Here is a 21,640-nt window from a genome sequence, read left to right on the forward strand (position 1 = left end):
GTGAGAGAGGCCCACAAGAAAGATTCTTTTTTTAATGTTTATATCAGTTTTATTTGTAATAGTGAAAAACTGGAAACAATCCTGTCCCAACTGGTGAATGGTTAAACAAACCATAGGCCAATCATATTATGGAAAATTACCCACCAATAAAAAAAGAACTAACTATTGATATATGTGAGTTGAATCTCCAGAAAACTATGTTGAGTGAGAAAAGATAATCCCCAAAAGGTTACATAATATATAATTCCATGTGTGTAACATTCTTGAAAAGACAAAATTATAGAAATGGAGAACAGATTAGTGGTTGCCAGGGCTGGAGGAGGGTGAGAAAGAACTGAGTATGGACCTAAAACAGTGAGGTGCAGAATTCTTGTGGTAACGAAATGTTCTGTATTTGTGTCAATGCCACTGTCCATGTTCTGATATTGTATTATATATACTATTGCTAGATATTACTATTAGGGGAAACTAGGTAAAGGGTACAAGGGATCTCTCCATTATTTAGTACAACTGCATGTGAAATCTATAATTATCTCAAAATATAGTGTTTAATTTAAAATAAAAATAGAAATACTCTAACCTGATGAATTGACTTTGCTGTATTGTGATCTGAGCTTAAGAATTTATCATAGCACTTTGGTTCTTTGTAAAAACTATAGAAGCAAATGAAGTACAAACTGGGTCACTCACAACATTGTACTGCACACTAGTTTCCACAAATGGCACCAACATACAAACCTAAACAAGGAAGTTCCCAATGGCAAGGCAGTATTTAGTCTACTCAAATGTAAGAACTCTGAAAACTGGATGTCAACCTTCCTTTTTAAAATTTATTTTATTTATTTTTTATTTTTTCTTAAGGATTTTATTTATTTATTTATTTATTTATTTATTTATTTATTTATTTATTTATTTTAGAGAGAGGGGAAGGGAGGGAGAAAGAGAAGGAGAGAAAGAGAAGGAGAGAAACATTGATATGACATTGATTGGCTGCCTCTCCTACATGCCTTGACTGGGACCAAACCCATAATCCAGGCATGCGTCCTGATGAAATCAAATCAGCGACCTTTCCCTCTACCAGATGACACCCAACCAACTGAGAGGCAGAGAAACATCAATGTGTGAGAGAAACATTGATGGGGTTGCTTCTTGCTTACCCCCAACAAGGAACTGGCTTCCAACCCAGGCATTTGCCCTGACAGGGAACCAAACTAGTAGCCTTTTGGTTTGTAGGCTGGCACTCAATCCACTGAGCTACACCAGCCAAGGCTCTATATTTTGATTAAAAACAGAAAATGTATGGTGATACTCTACAATACGAAGCATTTCAAATAAAATTGGTGATAAGAGTATAACCTTCTGAATGACAACTAAGGATTGTAATTGGAAAAATACTGTAGTCTATAAATAGTAACCTCCAAAACATATTTAAACCACTTCAGCACTGGACTTTTCTATGTCATTTACATCTAGATTGAAGAGACCACAGGAAATTTCAAAGACCAAGAGCTGAATCTCCCTATCTTCAGAATCTTCTTCCAATTGCCAGTACAGTAGCTCTATTATGAACTGTAGATTTTGCAGATGAGCCTGGAGATGTGCAAGGACAAAGTTGAGCCTAGGAGGGACCACATAGTTCAGAACTAAACTTAGTTGAAGACATCCAAATGTATTATGGAAGCATCATACTTATCACCTCTCATTTGCCTCATGGGAGTGGGGACCAGGGACATTCCCTTGCTGCTGGTATGGATCCCAGCAGGTGGGTGGCTCTATTACCATGAGGAGCTGGGATGGTGGCAGGCCAAGACAGATTCTTGGATGATATTTGGAGAGCAGAAGTGAAGCAGCAGCTATTTTGTAACCCACATATTTGTGCTTATCTTCTGGCTCACCTTTTTAGTGTGAGGCAGCAGAAGCAAGTGCTCCATCAAGGTCAGAGGTAACAAGAACTTAACATGGGTTTCAGTCTGTCCTCATAAACTCCAGCTTGTATTTGTGAGTTCTGATTTGTTCTTTATCTCCCCTAATTTTCATCCATCTTCCCTTGCTGGCTGCTTGGCCCATAGAGTTGAATTCCCAGCATGAGATGTGAACACAATAACCTTACAGAGACTGTTTTGCCTATGATTGCAACTGTACACACACACTTTCATTCTTGGCAGCTCTGCTTTTCTGACTGAACCCTGATTAATAAAGCCTCTTTAAGAAAAAAAATCATCATTCAGCCACCATTTCATTGTTATTAGGTATAATATGTTCCAAAGGAAAAAATGTTTTACCACTATAAATCTATATTATATAAAAAGGAAAATAAATGAGTTATCCAAATACTGGTTACTCATTACTTATGAGTTACTGCTAGAATCATTACTTACTAAATTTTTCCTTACCACTCCCCCTAAACATATGAATTAGTTAACAAAAAAAGGACAAGTACAGTCATGGGGAAACCCCTGAGAAAAAAAGGGAGACTACAATTATGCCAATAATAAGGGCCACTATAGTTATGGGATAGGTGAGGTGGATCTGAGCTCCCTGATAGCTAAGACACCAAGGGAAAGAAAAATATTTGGCTAATTTGTATAAACTTATTCACATTAAAATAAAGAAGAAATAATTATTCCTGTCCTCATTTCCACAACTGGTTATATGGTGGTCATAGCTGGTGTTTGTGGCTGCTTTCTTCCACTACCCATTCCATATTGCCTTTGCTCTCATGATTCTTTACCTGGAGGGATTTTTCCAACTCCTGGGTGAGCTGTGTGTATTGAACTCTGTAACAAAGAGGCCAGCCACCAACGACAGAGGTAATAAAAACTGACATAGGTTCCAATTCTTCCTTCTGTGCTCCAGCTTGTGCTTGAATTCAATCTTATTTTTTCCTAGTTTTATTGAGATATAATTGACTATGAGTTCAATCTTTTCCTGGACTTTCCCACTTTACATCCATCTTCCTTTCCCACCACTGTCTTCCCTGGACTTCAAGCTCCAGCATCAGATGGGAGGACAGCAGCCTTACAGAGACTGTTTAACCTACTCCTATAATTGTGTAAGTTTAAATCCTTGTAACAAATAGATTTCTTCTAGTATTTCTTTCTGCTTCTCTGATTGAAACTTGACTATTAACATGAAACATTATAAATATTCCCTTTAAACTTAAGAACAAAAAAAGAATCCTCACTATCACTACTTTCTTTAATATTGTATTAATGATGCTTGCTGGTGAATTAAGAAAGAAAGAATTATAATTAAAATATATTAGAAATTGGGCTCTCATGAAGATGGCAGCAAGGTAGGTGGGAGCAGAGCCCACTTGCCTCTATGCCCAGCCGGAACATCTAGCCGATCTTCTGAGGAACAGAGTGAACAGCCAATGGAATCCCAGCTTCTATGAAGTTTGGAGGCCAAAATTGTAGAGGACAATGAATAACAGATGGTAAGGAGATTGCATCGGGATGGTAAGGTCCCTGGGACCCATATGGGGACCAAGGCTACTGCAGTCCTTGGCCTGCACCTGGTGCTAGGGTCAGCAGCTACCAGAGGAGCTTTGGAGGAGAGCCAGATCAGATATGTGACTACATGACTACCTCCCCTACTAGAGCAGGGAAGACAGAGGCAGTGTTCACCCACTGGGGCTGTGGTCCCTGGCTAGGTCATTACCAGAGAAATTAGGGAGCTGGGTGATACCTGGAGAAGGGAGGAGAGTTGGGCTGTATTGGTCCCTGACCTGGATAGCCTCCAGACTGGTCCAAGAGTTGGACTACATGAAAAGCCTGGTGCTTGTTAAGAACGGCAGGCTTAAACAAGAGGATTTTACTAAAAAAAAAAAAAAAAAAAAAAGGCCTTAATCACTGTTTAAGGGACTCTCATGCAGCAGCTGGACTAGTGAAGACAGAGGAGGAAGTATGCTACAGGATGGTTCAGAGGAGGGCAGCAAGGCTCAGGGAGCTAGCAGTCCCCAGAGAGACTTAATTTAGTGGGGGAACTGAACTGCTCTGAAGGGACTTTGAGAGTGCAAAGCACCCAGGCCAGCAAAGAGGGAGGAGGTGGGGTGTGAGTTGCTCCCAATCAGAGAACCTTATGGGTGGCACAACTGGTGGATTAAAAATGCAAGCCTGGTACAGATGCACAGTGGGGGCCAGCAGCACACAAAGGACCTGGGCTGGAGATGGGGCAACTGTGAATATTGCAGCTCAGACCAGGCCCCCAGGCTCACAAAACCATAGAAGGGAGGAAAGTGAAGCTCAGCCTCCCTCTGCCTGTGGCATCTAGGAAAACCAGCAGAACTTGCTTGACAAGTTTAAAGTCAGCAGGAGACTTTTTTCCCCCCAAGTGTCAGACAATAGGACATGGAGCTGGGAAAGGTCCAGAGACAGATCCAGGGAGGGATCACAAGACTAATGCCAACAACTGAAAAACAGACAAATTTCACTTTGCTATCCTACAGAACTTGCAGTTTTATTGTTTATTTTTCATTATTTTTACTATTTTTATTTTATTAGTATTTTTTATTTCTCTTCTTTCTGTTTACTTTGTTTTGTTTGTTTAATTGCATTGTTTCACTGGTTTCCCTTGTTCCCTCTTTCATATTGAATTTTAATTTTCCTTCTTTCACTTCACTCGTGTTACAACAACACACTATTTTTGGTTGTATACAATCTAACTTTCTATTTTTAATTCAGATCATATAGTTCCTGTCATGTTATTATTGTTCCTGTATTATTATAAATTGTTGTTTTATATCATTGTAAATACTACACAGCACCCCTCTCTGGTCTTAGACCATTTCATTATCTTCTTGAGCTTTATTACTGTTGTAGTTAACTCTATTCTCTCCCACACTATGCCTAGTTTCTATCCTTGACTCTCATTATATCACACCATCTGACCTCACACAAGAGCTCTGTTTTCTGAATTGAGCTCACATTCTTTCTCCCTTCTAATAAGAGTCTTCTCTCTTTTTCACCTTTTATAAAAAGTGCCTAGTTGGGTGAAATATCAGTTAATGCTGTAATTCTCCAAAGGATCTCCTATCTCTTCTCTACTTGTTGGTACCTTAAACCCCATAGAATACACTCTCACTGTCTTAATCCATTTTGCCTTCCCCCTGTCACTGATCAAATGCAAGATTAGGTGGGAATTGTGCACACCAGTAAACCCACTAGAGGAGAGAACCCAATCAAAAGGAACCACCAACATGTAAAAACCCAAGTACAACAAAAAGAACCCACACAAACAAAAGAAAGGGCAACCCTAGAACATCCAGACAAGGAGATCAAAGGGACCATACTCCTGAATCCCATAGAATTTCTACCATAGAAGTTCACTGTACATAGGCAGCTAGCAAAGCAGAGGAAGCATCAGGAAGCACAGAAACAAACAAAGGGTCACCTAAAATGGGGAGACAAAAAAAGGAACCTGCAATAAAAATAAATGGAAGACTCCCCACTCAAAGAGCTAAATGAAATGGAGGCAAGCAAGTTATCAGATATAGAATTCAGAAGAATGGTTATAAGTATGCTCAAGGAATTCACAGACAACTATAAGGAACTGAATGAGAACCACAACAGTATGAAAATGGAAATGGAAACTATAAACAAGAATTAGGAAGAAATGAATAATACAATTTCTGAAACCAAAAACACATTAGAAAGAGTTACAAGCATCCTGGATGAAGCAGAGGACTGAATTAGTGAGATGGAAGACAAGGTAGAAAGAAACACCCAGGTAGAGCAGCTGCATGAAAAAAGACTCAAAAAATAGGACTTCTGGCCAAGATGGAGGTGTAGGTATGTTACAGTCTACAGGGGGTTCCTCCCCACCTATCTGGGTTCGTTTTGCCCGCTGCCTGAGGAAAGATGTCTCTTAATACCAGAGATCAGTGAAAAGGAAAGGAATTTATTTTTCATTTGAAATAACACAAACTAAAGTTCCCCACAAATGCACACAGTCCTCCCAGCACCTTCCATGTGGCAAAAGGGAGCACCTCCAAAGCCTCATGGTCCTGACTCTCACCCAAGTCTCATGGTCCCAACCAAGACACCAAAGCCGCATAGTCCTAAACAGATGCGTAGTCCCAAAAAGAGAGATGCCCAATGCCTTCTATGCCTCTGTTTAAATCCCAGCACTAATCTTCCTCTGCAGCCCCATTTCCGGCTCCTCTCACAATTGGCCACAGCTGCCAGCATTCTGGGCAGGTGTGGCCCTGTGGTGTGGAGCCAATTATCTCCAAGCTCTTCTGGACCCTATTACAAATCCCTATTTGGGGCTCCCCTCTCAGCTGCACCCTGTTACAGGTAGACACTGTGACTCCTTGTACAACCAAATGAAGGACGACAACAAATTAAAAAACAAAAAAAAACACCCCAGAACTGACAGAAAATTGAACTGTATGGAAGTCCAATAACCAAGGAGTTAAAGAAAAAATATTCATCCAGATGGGTAGGAAGGGTGGAGAGGACTCGAGGCAAGGCAGTGGCTGGATTACCTGGATGGGCAAAGCTATGCTTGGGGAAAAATGGCAGACTATAGACTGGACAGTCCCACATTTGCATGCAGATAAACTGGGAGGAACAACTCCAGAGTGAGACCATCCAACCCCAAGTTCCAGCGCAGGGAAATAAAGCCTCAAACCTCTGATCGAAAACACCTGTGGGGGTTGAGGCAGCAGTGGGAGAAACTCCCAGCCTCACAGGAGAGTTCATTGGAGAGAACAACAGGGTCCTAGAATGTACACAAGCCCACCCACCCAGAAATCAGCACCAGGAAGGCCCAATTTGATTGTGGGTAGCAGGGGAAGTGACTGAAATATGGCAGACAACAGAGCAAGTGGCACTATTCCCTCTTGGACCCCTCCCCACATACACTGTCACAATGTGACAGTGAACTTCAATTCAAAAGAACCTATGCACCCCAATGTTCATAGCAGCACAATTTATAGTAGCCAAGTACTGAGAGCAACCTAAGTGCCCATGAGTAAATGAATGGATCAAAAAACAGTGGTACATTCACGCAATGGAATACTATGCAGCAGAAAGAAAAAATGAGCTCCTACCCTTTGCTCCTTCTGGATGGAACTGGAGAGCATTATGCTAAGTGAAATAAGCCTCGTGGTGAAAGAGAAATACTGTATGATCTCACCTATAAGTGGAACCTAATCAACAAAACAAACATCAAGCAAAATACAAGCAGATATCTTGAAATAAAGAACAATCTGACAGTAACCAGACAGGAAGGGAGAGAAAGATAATAGGGGCGGGGTCATCAAGGAACATGTATGAAGGACACATGGACAAGGCCAAAGGGGGTGGGTTGGAGAGTGGGAGACTGGGATGGTTGGGGGGTGGAAATGGAAACAACTGTACTTGAACAACAATAAAAAATAGACACAATGTGAGAATATTTTTTGTCACACATATATTTATAAAGATTTGGTAATCTCAACATGTAAAGAACACCACCTTATCAATAAGAAAATTATAATTTACCCATTAAAACAATGGCCAAAAGTTTGAATAGGCAATTCACAGAGGAAGGAACCCAAAATGGGCAATAATGTGAAATGCATTCAAAGCTCAACTGCTCTTGCAACAGGAAAATGTAAATTAAATATCATTTTACACACAGCAGACTGGCAAAAATTTAATAAGTATGAAAACCTGAAACACTAAGTGATGGTGAGGATCTGAAACCACAAAAGCCTTCATTTGAGTAATTTGGAGAGCAGACTGACCATACATAGCAAAGTTGATTATGTCACTACCCAACAACCCAAGATTCCACGTGTCCACATACACACTAAACCAACTCTCCCACAAGTGTCCAAGTAAATATATACATATGTTTACTGCAACACTGTGATTATGGAAATAAATTTCACTTCCATCAATTTAAGGATCAATAAATGATTAAATAGCCAACAATAGTAATTTCTCAGTTGATTCATATATGTATGTGAATGATGCACATCCACTTTAGGATCTTGATTTTCTTTAGTAATGAAAGAAGATGTTGATGTAAGAAACATCAAAACCTATAGAGAATTTTTATCAGTTTATTTGAGCCAAACTGCAGACAATTGCTGGGAAGCAAAATCTCAATAGATTGAGAAAATGCTCTCGAGGATGGCAGTTTTGCAGCCTATTTTATACATGAAAATAAAAGGAGGAAACATAAAGAGGGTTACATGAAATTCAGTGGGGGTAGATTAAGATGGGGGAGGGAACAAAGTGGGAAATCTCTAGGATTGGAAAAAAGAGGTAAAATAGAGAAACACACACTTCTTTTACATTGGTGGGTACAGAATAGTTAATAATTAACTTTTGCAGTACACAGAGATGGTACTCAGGAGCAAGATAACAATGAGGGGTTCTGTGGTCTGAAGCTCAGGTTCTGTGGGTGTGTCCTGAGGGGTGTGGATAAGGAGATTACTCTGACATCTTAAAGATATGTTTTCATTGATGCAAAAAGATAATAGACAGACTAACTTAAGGTAAAATTGACCTTTGTCAAGGAAGCTATAGGCCTAGGACATGACTACCCACCATGACTGCTTTTAGTTAGGAAGTCTTAACTTCAGACCATCCCATGTGGTTACTTTGGTCTCTGTGTTTGTAAGGTCTACCATGCAGGCCTCCACTGAGCTTGTTTGATTTGATATGTGGCCCTTTTATCAACCACAAGGGTAAGGGAAAAGTATGAAGCTTTAGCTAAAGAATAAATTCAATTTATATTATTTTATTTTATTTTATTTTTATTTTAGAGAATAAAGTCACCAAGACCAATGTTAATATTTGTTCTTTTGTGGTAAAGGATATATGTGTTCATTATTTTCTGTCTTTTGGTATGTTTTTAGTGTTCTGTAATAAAAGATTTTAAAACCAACAAATTTTTATTCTCTTTTATTTGCACCATGCCAAATAATAAGTGGGACTATTTTTATAAGTGGGACTATTATTTTGTCTTGATTTCCCCTAAAATAAACTATTTTTTCATACCTTAAATAAAATTTAAAAATAGGGTTAAAATCACACATCAGCTACAACACTTGAACATTGTTAAATACTCCTTTAAGATAATTTATTTAGAAAAATAAAGCTACAGACAATATTTTACTTTATCTTCATCTATACATTTGCCTTGGCATTTATAAGAGACTAGAGCTTCATAAATTGTGATTATAAAACACTTTCACAGTTTCTGGTCTAGTTCAACATCCAAACAGTGAGAAGTTTTCCCAGCAAACAGACCACAGACAAAACTATGGATGGAGAAGTATCTGGAGTGGAGCATAGAGTGATTCAAATATGGAAGCTCCTACTTTCCTAGGGAAAATCTATTTTAGCACTGGTTGGTGTGGCTCAGTGGACTGAGTGTCGGCCTTCAAACCAAAGGGCCGCCAGTTAGATTCCCAATCAGGACACATGCCTGGGTTGTGATCCAGGTCCCCAGTGGCAGGTGTGCAAGGGGGAGCCATGCATTGATGTTTCTCTCCCTCTCTTTCTTCCTCCCTTCCCCTCTGTTTAAAATAAATAAATAAAATCTTTAAAAAAAAGAAAATCCATTTTATTATTGCCCATTGCAAGCAGTTCTGACATTCTAATGTTATTTTAATGTTAATTTTGAGCATTATCCTGCTTTTCTGTTAATTTAAGAAACAATTCATTAGAATGGTTAGTACCCACTTCAAGAAAACAGGCATGAAGTTTACTGGAGCTCCAATAACGGGTCTTAAGATTCCTAGGGCCATAGACAGAAATCCTTGAAAAGATAGACCTCCAATGCAATTATACTGTATAAATCAGCATCCTCAAGTAGCCTCATCACATTTTTTCCCAACTGGTAAAAGATTCTCCCCACTGCCTACCCCCCACCACATGCATAAACATATAATTTAAGTAAACTTGGGCTTTGTAATATCAGCATCAAAGAACAAATGGCTAGGCCATAAAAATATGTGTAGTGTCCCAGGAATATGTCACTTTTTTGTCATCAGAGTTTCCCCCAAGAGCTTAAACTCTATTACAGGCTTAGTGGGGTTGTCATAAAACATGAAATACATATCGAGTTAAAAAGGTAAAAAATATATCACAGATTTTTCATTCTTCAGAATTAAAGCTCTACATTAGATGGGAAACACAAAGGGGACAAAAGCTTTGAATAATTTTTTTATGTATACATATCAGCAGTTCATTGTTGCCTTATCTCCTGGAGGTTGAAACTAATGAGAGGCTAAATAACTTCATGTAAGTCAAGAAAATTGAAACTGGAACATTTGGGAGAGTCATTCCATAAAATATGGTTGTTTTTATTGCTTTTAACTTTTGTCCAGTAGATAACCTGTTAATTCAATAAAAAAATTTATGAAGGTGAATGAATAACGAGTGAGTTTCTTAAGCCCCTCGGTTGGAAGATGCTATATAAAATCAAAGTATACTGTGTTGCATTATTATCTTATTTCATGAGCTCTGCAGCATAAAAAGCCACAAATAAAATCTCTCAATGGTTCAAGAGGATAAATATTATCTTCCTAGTCTTGGGAACAGATTTTTCTTTTTTTGTGTGAAAGTGGCAACTCCTATTTTTTGTTGCTGCTCCAGTTTGGTATATTCAGAAGCAGATATTGATAGGTAAAGTTTTCTTGGAGTTGTGTGGATGGAGTGGGTGTGTGTGCATGTGTGTATATGCTCAGATGGGAAATGGATTGTACACAGGGTGAGTCAGACATTTGATTGTATCAGTTTATGGTCAATTTTTATTTATGGTTGCTATTGGGTGTTGCTATTTGGAAACTGATATATTTTATTGGTATATTGTAAACCTGGTATATTGTTTTTAAAAATTGGCATTTCTTTGGGCTCATTTTCAGGGTACAGAAGTTGAAAAAATTTGTGCCTTGTTATCTTGTGATATCACTAAAATTTATGTCACGATTCAGAATTGAATCATTCAAAAAAGATAAATTGAATGCCCTTATGAAATTCTTACATTATAGCCCCAAGTTGTGTTTGGTGAATTAGGAAGTTTGATACAAATTTAATGATCTGACAATACTCAGGAGGTGATGAAGGGAGGAGCTAATGCATTTGTGCATCAAAAGTTAAGTAACTACAAGAGACGTTAGTATATGTCAAAAGGTGCCAAATGAGTAATCTGAGGAGTAAAGGCCGTGTATTCAGAAGTAGAAATGGAGCCATTGCCAAAGATTCCAGGGTAAATGGGATAGCAGTGTCATTGGATGGTGGGACAGGGACAGTGGTTGTTGAGGTACTGTCTGGAATGGAGTTTTCTGGAAGGGAATGGGGGAGGTGCAGTTGGACATTTAACTTGACAATACAGCACACTGAAATAATATCATAAATAGTTTTCCATTTTCTCCCTCAAATATAATTATCCTCAATTATTATTTTCCATTAAGCTCTCTCCCTTTTCAGTTTTTGTTCTTAAAGTCTCAAAATATGAATATGCATGCTGCCTAGGAGGGAGACACACAGTTGGTCTTGCTTTTCCAATAAGCACAAAAGAACATGTGGTGACATGCAATCTTTGTTGATGATGATAATGTTCAGAATATTTTATTTTATTTTATTTTATTTTATTTTATTTTATTTTATTTTATTTTATTTTACATGGGATTTCCCCCACAAAATATCTGTCTGGTTTTTCTCCCTCTCTCTCTCTCTCCCTGTCCCCCCTCTCTCCTGTTGTTCAAGTACAATTGTCTCCATTTTCCTCCCACCACTCTCACCCACCTCAGCCATCCCCACCTCAGCCATCCCCACCTTCCACTCTCGATCCTACCCCTCTTTGGCTTTGTCCATGTGTCCTTTATACATGTTCCTTGATAACTCTTCCCCCTTTACCCCCCATTATCCCCTCCCATCTACCTCCCCTCTGGTTACTGTCAGTTTGTTCTCTATTTCAATGACTCTGGTTGTATTTTGCTTGCTTGTTTGTTTTGTTGATTACATTCCACTTATAGGTAAGATCATATGGTATTTGTCTTTCAGCATCTGGCTTATTTCACTTAGCATAATGTTCTCCAGTTCCATCCATGCTGTTGTGAAGGGTAGGAGCTCCTTCTTTCTTTCTGCTGTGTAGTATTCCATTGTGTAAATGTATCACAGCTTTTTGATCCATTCATTTACTGATGAGCACTTAGGTTGCTTCCAACACTTGACTATTATAAATTGTGCTACTATGAACACTGTGGTGCATAGGTTCTTTTGAATTTATGTTTTAGGATTCTCAGGGTATAATCCCAGCAGTGCTATTGCCAGGTCAAAAGGCAGTTCCACTTTTAGTTTTCTGAGGAATTTCCATACTGTTTTCCACAGTGGCCTCACCAGCCTGCATTCCCGCCAACAGTTTACATAGGGGTTTTTTTGCCTGATTCTTCATCCACTGCCATAACACTCAACACTGTCAGCTGTCCTGAAACACTTTATATATGTTTGTTATATTTCTTTCTAATTCTTTCCATCTTAACAGTTTTGATCTGCTGTCAGCCATCTTACAAGTTCGATTTAAAACGAAATCAAACAGATATGGAGAAATCAGAACCCTCATACATTGGTAGTAGGAATGTAAAATGGTGCAGCTGCTGTGGAAGAGTTTGGCAGTTCCTCAAAACGTTAAACATAGAGTTATCATATGACCCAGCAGTTCCACTTCTATATATTTCTTGTGTACCCAAGAGAAATGAAAACCTGTGTCCACACAAAAGCTTGTACAAAAATGTTCATAACAGCATTATTCATAGTAGCCAAAAAATCAGAAATAACCCAAATGCCTATCAACTGATGAATGCATGAAAAAGATGAAATATATCCATACAATAGAAATGTTTTAATTTTATTTTTCAATTACAGTTTACATTCAATATTATTTTTCATTTCAAATGTATAGCAGAGTGGTTAGATAACCATATACTTCACAAAGACACTCTCCCCCAATATTCCCAGTACCCACTTGACACCATACATAGTTATAATAATATATTGACTATATTCCCTATGCTGTACTTTATACCTCTGTGACTATTTTGTAACTAACTTGTACTTCTCAATCTCTTCACCTTTTTTCACCTGGACCCTCCAGACCCTCTCTCCTCTGACAACCATCAGTCTGTTCTCCATATCTATGAGTCTGTTTCTATTTTGTTTGTTTATTCTGTTCTTTGGATTCTACATATAAGTGAAATTGAATGGTATTTGTCTTTCTCTGATTGACTTACTTAATTTAGCATAATGCCTTCCAGGTCCATCCCTATTCTCACAAATCTTAAGATTTCATCATGCTTTTTATGGCTGAGTAATATTCCATTGTATATATGTACCACCACTTTTTTATCCACTTATCTGTTGATGGGCACTTGGATTGCTTCCATATCTTGGCTATGTGCAGTAGAATATTATTTCACCACGAAAAGGAGGAAGGACTTATACCTGCTACAACCTGGACAAACCTTGAAAACATTCTGCTAAATGAAAGAAGCCAGTCACAAAGGACCACATATTACGTGATTCCACTTATATGAAATGTTCAGAATAGGCAAATATATAGAGACAGAAAGTAGCTTACTGGTTGCCCTAGGGCTATGGGGAGAGGTAGAGTTGGGAGAAATAGAGAGTAGCTGTTAAAGGATTTCTTTTGGTGAATAATGAAAATATTCTAAAATGATATTGTAGTAATGATTGCACACTGAATATTTTCAAAACCATTGGCTTGTACACTTTAGATGGGTTAATTGTTATGTGATTTATATCTGGATAAAGCTCTTTTAAAAATCAAACAATAAGGTTTTAAAAAAATCTTTTCATGCTTTGTGTTTTGACTCTTGGTAGTCTCACCCTCCTGCTGATGATCATACAATGGCTGTTATTTTAGGCCACACATCTTCTCTATAATTTCCCTGGATCACATATTTTGGATTCTAGGCACTTCTGGGACTTTGTTGTTAACTGGTCTCAAGGTTTGACTTCTCTTCTGCATCAAATGATTAAAAGAAAACTACTGTGCTTTTATAAATCCTCTTTATGCTTAGAAATTGAAATTGGTTTCTTACCAAATGTGATATCAGGGAAATTACATCATTTTTACAACTGAAAAATCCAATGTTTCTGATATAAGCTGAGATAAAATTATAATATTATATGTGTTTTTTAAACAAACCCACTAGAATGTACACTTCTAAGAAGTTCTAATACCTTCTAAGTAGTATTTTTACGAGGCTTTGCAATAATGCCAAAGTTGATGAAATCATTGCTTAAACATTTTTTTGAAATATTTTGTTAGGTTTGCCTACAAACTATGATATGTGATTTTTAAAATACCATGAGAGGCAATACATTTCTTTCCTTTAGTGGTGATTTAATTTTTGGAAATAGTCAAAAGCCACCCATGTTTGATAAGTAGGTCAAAAGACCAATCTGAAGAATATTTTTTAATGTCAAAAATGAAATATGACTCCAGGGTAATGAAACTTTTCTTTCCCAGGTTACTCAAACCAAATCTGAAATCACTTTTAAAATATGAGTTTCAAAAATATAATTTGAGTAGTGATAGTATTTTTGGAATGAGCCTCTGGCTTCTCACCAGATGCAATGTCAAGGGCTTTACACAGATTATTCCCATAAATCCTTTTAGTAGTTCTCAGAGTAAACATTAGCCCCATTTTACTGATAACGTCAAAGAAGCTAGAGAACATGCCCAAGTAAACCCAGCTGTACTGAAGCTCAGATCAACAACCTGCTGATTTTTCATGGGGCCAATTGGGTCATAAACACTCATGTCAGTTTTAAAAGTTAGTCACTTTGCTTTATTTTCAGAGTGTTTTTACTTCCTAAATCTACTTACTGTGTGAATGTCCAAGCTTAAAATTGGGCCAAGTCTTCCTCAAAGATCTGGGCCTTTTCTGCTCTCCAAGCTTCTTTTCTTCTTTCCTCATTTCAGATATAAAACTACATGTTAAGTTTAACGTGGAAAAACTTGAGTGTGACACCTTTTTCTTATAATAACACTGAGAACCTCTCATTTATCCTGTGTTAGAATTATCACAAATTCAGAGTCAGTGGAATCCAAGTTAATGAGGGCTTGCCATGTTTCCTCTGGGAGCTCCTTGAAAGGCCCCCATGCCATGCACCATCCAATGGTGGGCTTTTCAGCTCATGAAATCAGGGAGCAAGGCCAAAAAAAGGTATTTAGAGGATAATGTTAAAACCTGTAATAAAATTTAAACCATGGATATAGCTAGGGGAACTGTCTGTCCGTGAAATGAGCATATTAGTGTAATGAATTAAGAGTTAGAAATTAATGAGGTCTATTAATTGAGTTGAATCCTGTAATCTGGTAAAATTCAAATAGCATCTTCTTTTTATTGGCTTATGAAATGCCTGAACAAACACCACTAGAACCTCTGGAAAGCAGGTTTGAGTTGAAAATAAGGCAATACTTGAAATCTTTTAGGGAGGCTGCACAGAGGGTAGCTTAACCACCACTTGGCTTTAGAGCTGTACATATAGCTTTACTTATGTGCCAAGTACTGTTCTAAGTTGACTCACTTCATCTTCATAGTTGTGCAGTAGGTGTCATTATTATCATCCTCACTTTACAGGTGAAGAGATCAAGGCATAGGTATGTTAGTGATTTTCCCAGGGTCACACAGCCAGTGAATAATGAAACCAAAATTTAATTGTGTTCTAAATCATTATACTACTCAGCCTCTCTTTATCTTATGCTGCCTCTAATGTGATGTGGCTTGGCAAAGAGGACCGGGCTGGCAGCTAAGGACAGTCTCTTTTCCATGTACCAGAAAGATTTTGCCCAACAGCCTATTTAGAAAAATAAAAATGTAAATCTTCAAACACAGATGATTGCAATGCTTTGCTTTCTAATGAGAAAACAAATAAGCCTTTTTTCTCCCTTGCTAATTGGTTCCTTTTGTGGTAGATTGTTCCCATCTTGTCCTCCCTTCCTATTTCCATATCCCTTGCTAACTTTGTGGTTCCTCTCATTAGAGATGGAATCTGTTTTTCCAGTCCTTGAATTCAGCCTCAGCAAAGTGATTCATTTTGGCCAAAGGGATATTAGTGAAAGTGATGCAAGCAGGGCCTTGACATGGACTTGCACAGCTGGGCTGCTTCCCTTTCATTGGCAATCGCCATGTGAATTACATGCTCTGGGGATGGAGCAGACCTCTGAGCCAAGCACAGCCTGAAATGTGCAAGTGAAAGGAAATGATTGTTTAAGCCACTGGATTTTGAGTTGGTTTGCTTTACAGTAAGATTATAGTAATAACCGATGGATAATCCACTCCATTTCCCTTTTTATTTTACATATCAATTCCTGCCACCTATGAACACACACAAACACATTTGCTTATACAGTATTTAATTACGGAAAACTACAATCATCTTTCTCTATTCCATTGTCTTTCTCCTTAATATACTTTATACACTACCATACTTATCATTTTTTTTCCCTCCTTAGCACTTCTTATACACTTCCACATGATCTGCAACTGCCTCTGTGATGGGATTGGTGACATTGTGATCCTGGGGCTACAAGTGTTCACTGTTCCTCTCTACTCTTAAACACACTGTGATCTTGCTGGCTTTTCTTGTAAAAGGCAAAAGATTTATGTGATCTAAAGTGAAACAAGTATCACAAATTCATTTTATCTTTTAAAAAATTCTATATATTAGGAATCTTTTTTATTGTTGATGGTCTCTTTAAGTCCCCTCTCTCCACCCAGGCTGGACATGGAGCCAACTGGACCCCAGATGTTCCTTAAGGACCTTTAACCCAGAGCTCAGGTGTGGGCAGGAACAGGTAGAACAACATATGCCTCCTGGATTCCCAAGGACACAGCTGTCAGAAAGTTCCCAACCCCTCTAGGTCCTCCCTGGGACCCAGCAACAGGCTTCAGGTCTGCAGAAGCCACTTTGTAGAATACTCCCATCTCCTGCCTCCCAGGAGCTTTGAGGGTAAGTATTGTTTGTTCTCTCTCCCTTGAACATTTCACCTAGGTTGGAGTCCTTCTACCCATCTTTTCACAATCTTCCCCTTTTATAAGTGAGAAAAATTAGCTTAGAGGTTAGGCCATTGGGTCACACAAGTCAGTCAATGCTGGGGTTTGGATCTGCTGATTTTAGGAGTTCCAGTTAGTTGAGGGGGGAATGATCCACTTGTACCATTTCTACTCAACACTCATCTTTGGCCTGGTCCTGCTAAGTGTTTCAACTATCACGTATGTAATCCCCATAACTTCCGGTATTAATCCTACCCAGCTGATGAGTAAACTGGGGGACAGAAATAGTTAATACTATTACCCAGCTAGTAAACGTGAAAGCCAGGACTGAAATTCTCATTTCCCAGCCTGCTTGCAAAGGCAAAGTTCTCTCCACCTCTCACCCAATAAAACTTTAGGGTCAAAACTAAAAGTCTTTAATGAGAGCCTTGAACCAAGTAAGTAAAGTAGATGATGCTCCTGAAAGGGCCTATCTCCTGCACAGTCACAGTCCAGCCTTAGGATCCTTGCTCCAGGCCAGGAAGCCATGCATCAGGGTCTTCATCTGAAAATTAAATCAGGGTTCCATAGAGGTTTCAGCCCTGAAGAATCTGACAGCAGTTAGTAAGTCCCAGGCAGACCACCACCTGTAATAGCATCCCAAGTGCCCTTGTCCAGCACTAGCAGGAAGAAGGCTGAGGAAGCCACTGGTTCCAGTTTCTGGGCATTAGCTTGCATGAAGTGGAGGTAGGAGGCAGGGTGGCCCAGGGCACAGAGGCCTTGGCCATCTTTCAGGGTGCTGTTCATGTGACCCACAGCTACAAGGGAGAAGTCCACCCCCAGCACATCCACAGGGTGCAGACACTTGTTGTAGAGGCCTGTACACAGGCTCAAGGCCCCACAGCCCACATCTTACACTGGACAGGGAGGCTGGGCTCCCAGCAGCAGGCGCAGTAGGAGCTCCTGGGCTTTCTCATACCCAAAGAACCAGTTGAAGCTGGGGTCCCTGCTGACACGTCTGGGCATGGAGCTCATCCTAGAGGCAGCCATCTGCCAGGCAGCTACTGGCCAGGGAGCCTGTGGACACGAGCGGAAGGCATGTGTCATCAGGTCCCAGTTCTACCAAACCACTGCAAGAACTGTGCAACATAACCAGTCAAAGCATGGTGCCTTTCCATAGCCATGATCTCTACATGCAGGTTTCTGCACAGCGCAGCCATCGAGAGATGCCAGCAAATTGGCCAGAGAACCATCTGTGAAATGTCGCCCACACTGCGGCAGAAGCCTACTATGGTGAAGAACAGCTTTTGCTGGTTGCAACCAGAAGCGAAAGAGGAGGTAATGCGATAGCTCTAGCTCCTGAAGATGGCTTCACAGAGTCTGTTCGCTGCTTTCCAAAAGCCTTATTTGTTAAAATAATCCCAACAAGTATATTCAGGAGGAACATACAGAGGGCAGTTTTCAAAAGCCAACAACTCACTGATTCTTTTAGGTTATGAGGTGCTTCTAAGGGACCACAAGTGATTTCCAACTGGTCTGGCTTTAATCAATTGCCACCTGTCCCTTTTCAGTAAATGTGCCTGTGGTTGTCATTTATATTTTGGTGGAAATTTAAGTCACTCTTCTAGAGGAAACTTATACTGAAGTCACTCAATCAAAAGTATATTCAATTTATATTGAAATAATTTTAATCACACTCAGAAAAATTGTAAGAATACTACAGTGAAATCCCAAACTCTCTTCACCCACATTTGCATTTAACATTTTGCCACATTTGCTTTATTATTGTCTCATTTTCTTTTTCCCTATTTTGAGACTACTTGAGAGTAAATTGCAGCCCTCATGCCCCTTTTCACCTAAATTCTTCAGTGTGCATTTCCTAAGAACAATGACATACTCTTACATAATCACAGATAAAGTATTTAAATCAGAAAATTTAATGTTGATGTGATGCTATAATCTGATATTCAATCTGTATTTGAATGTTGCCAATTGTCCCAATGGTATTCTTTATGGCAGCGGTCCCCAAACTTTTTGGCACCAGGGATTGGTTTTGTGGAAGATAATTGTTCCATGGACTAGGGGAGCAGGGATGGTTTCTCGATGATTCAAGCACATTACATTTATTGTGCACTTTATTTCTATTATTATTACATTGTGATATATAATGAAATAATTATACAACTCACCATAATGCAGAATCAATGAAAGCTCTGAGCTTGTTTTTGCAATTAGACGGTCTCATCTGGGGGTTATGGGAGACAGTGACACCCAAAGTGTGTTGCTTATGTCCAGTCTACTCTGTGATTTCATTTTGGTTGCTGTCACTGCATAAAACCCTGCTTCACAAAGATGTTGGAAATAGAAACAGGTCTTTGTGTGCTTTTGTGGCAATCTCAGGATATTCACCTTGACTTTAATCCAGAACGTATGAGGATTTGAAGTTGTCTCAAACATACTTTTACAGCCACTCTCATTTGTGATATTAAGCAGTTGATCCTCTTCTAGCACAGACAAAATTGATTCGCCTGGCTTATTCACAAATGGGTCAAAGATCCATTCTTTCCCAGTTTGGTGGTTTTTTGTGGTCTTTTGTGGGAAGTAATGTTCAGACTCTTGAAAGCTGAGACAGGTGATCACGTACCAGCTGGAAGAAAGAAGGCCCTGGCTCAGTCTCTTTCAAAAGCAATGCTAATGTTTGAAACATGTCAAAAATCCCAATGTTCACTCATTACCCCCATAATTCCAATTTGGCTTTGAATACATTCACTTTATCTGCCAACCTGAACACACTTGTTGTTTGCCCCAAAGTGACAGATTGAGTTCATTGAGCAGGTTGAATATATTACACAAGTAAGTGTTTTGCAACCCATTTTTTTTTTTGCCACTGAAATGTGCTGCCAGTGGTGACTGTTTTTCTAAAAGAAATCTCTGGAGCATCTCTTGTAACTCAAAAACTCTAGCCAGTGATCTACACTTAGAAAGCCATCTCATTCCCTGGCTGGTGTGGCTCAATGGATTGACTGCTAGCCTGCAAACCAAAGGGTCACCAGTTGGATTCCCAGTCAGGGCACATGCCTGGGTTGTGGGCCGGGTCTCCAGTAGGGGGAGTGCGAGAGGTAACCACACAATGATGTTTCTCTCCCTTTCTCCCTCCCTTCCCCTCTCTTCAAAAATAAATATATAAAATATTTAAAAACCTGCTTAATAGAAGAAGAAAGCCATCATACTTCTGTGTATAAGAAAAGATGCATGTGCTCTGTGCCCATCGCCTCAGAGAGCTGTGCAAATAGACATGAGTTAAGGGCATGTACTTTAATGTGGCTGATAATTTTAATTACATAATGTTGCCTGCAAAATGATAAGTTCAGGTGACATTTTTTGGCTAGCCAGTATTTCTCTATGGATTACACAGTACATAGACTCACATTCAGAAGTGACCTCTTTGACCCAAGAAATGAAACCAAAAAGCTGTCCAGTCATGGCAGCTGCTCTATCCATGCATATACTGACACAACATGACCAATTCAGTTTTCCTGATATGTAATCATTCAAAAACTTGAATAGTCTGCAGCTGTGGTGTTGGATGGCAACAAAAGTGCACATAACATATCCTCATGTACAACCTCCTGAAAAGTATATTGCACAAACACAAGCATTGTTGCCTTGTTGTCAACATCGGTAGACTCATCAACCTGGACTGTGTACTATGGTGACTCATTCATTCTCTCTAACAATTGTGCCTCAATATCCTCTGCTATTTCATCAATACATCTAGTTATGGTGCTAGCCAAAAGAGGAACATGTGCCACCTTTTGAACTGCAGCTTCTCTTAAAAGTTCACAACAAATGTCCTTAGCAGCAGGCAGGATCAAGTCTTCACCAACAGTAAAAGGACTTCTTAACTTTAGCAATGTGGTTAGCCACTAAGAATGCTGCCCTCAGTGCAGACACATTTGATGAAGTGGTGGCCTTCAATAATTGCTTCTGTTCTTCATGTTCACATTTATTTCCTTTGTAAACTCCAAAGGCTTGCCTTTTAATGCGAGGTACTTGATCTCCATGCAGCGAAGCAGTTTTGAAGATTTCATGGCTTGTTTCGATGGCTGGTTGCCACATATTATAAAAAGTGGGCTTGGAGACTGTGAATCACCTGTTGCAATGAACCAATAATTTAAGTAGGACTCTTGGTATTTTCTTTCAAATGCAGCTTTCTTTTGTTGGCAGTCTTAGAGTCTCCTGATGTCTCATCATTGGGTCTTTCCCCCTTTTCAGAGAAGCTTTCCAGTGACATTTGCTTTGTACTCATTTTGGGTAGGGGTTGCTTGTGGGCTTACCCAAACTGTGACTGAGACAAGTGTGCAGTGCAGAAAAGAGGTGCAGATGAAAGTGGTAAATAAAATAATGGGTGTGCCACACATGGACTAAAATAAGTGTTGAATTCTGGCTTAAAGCCTGCCACTAGATGCAACTTAATTGTCACTGGCCCCTCACTCATAGAGATTTAATATGAGTCTGCAAGCAATTGATTTATTATGGTCTCTGTTCATTCAAACCTCTCTGCTAATGATAATCTGTATTTACAGCTGCTCCCTAGCACTAGCATCACTGCCTCAGTTCTGTCTCAGA

General features: G+C 39.2%; 1 pseudogene; it reads right to left on the reverse strand.

Annotated features, from left to right (window-relative positions):
* Positions 1–17,448: 17,448 nt before the first annotated feature.
* Positions 17,449–18,161, reverse strand: LOC123832700 (annotated as a pseudogene).
* Between the last annotated feature and the right edge of the window lie 3,479 nt (positions 18,162–21,640).

The sequence above is a fragment of the Phyllostomus hastatus genome, unplaced genomic scaffold (genome assembly GCF_019186645.2).
Source record: "Phyllostomus hastatus isolate PE091 unplaced genomic scaffold, TTU_PhHast_1.1 phas_scaffold_200, whole genome shotgun sequence".
Taxonomy (NCBI): domain Eukaryota; kingdom Metazoa; phylum Chordata; class Mammalia; order Chiroptera; family Phyllostomidae; genus Phyllostomus; species Phyllostomus hastatus.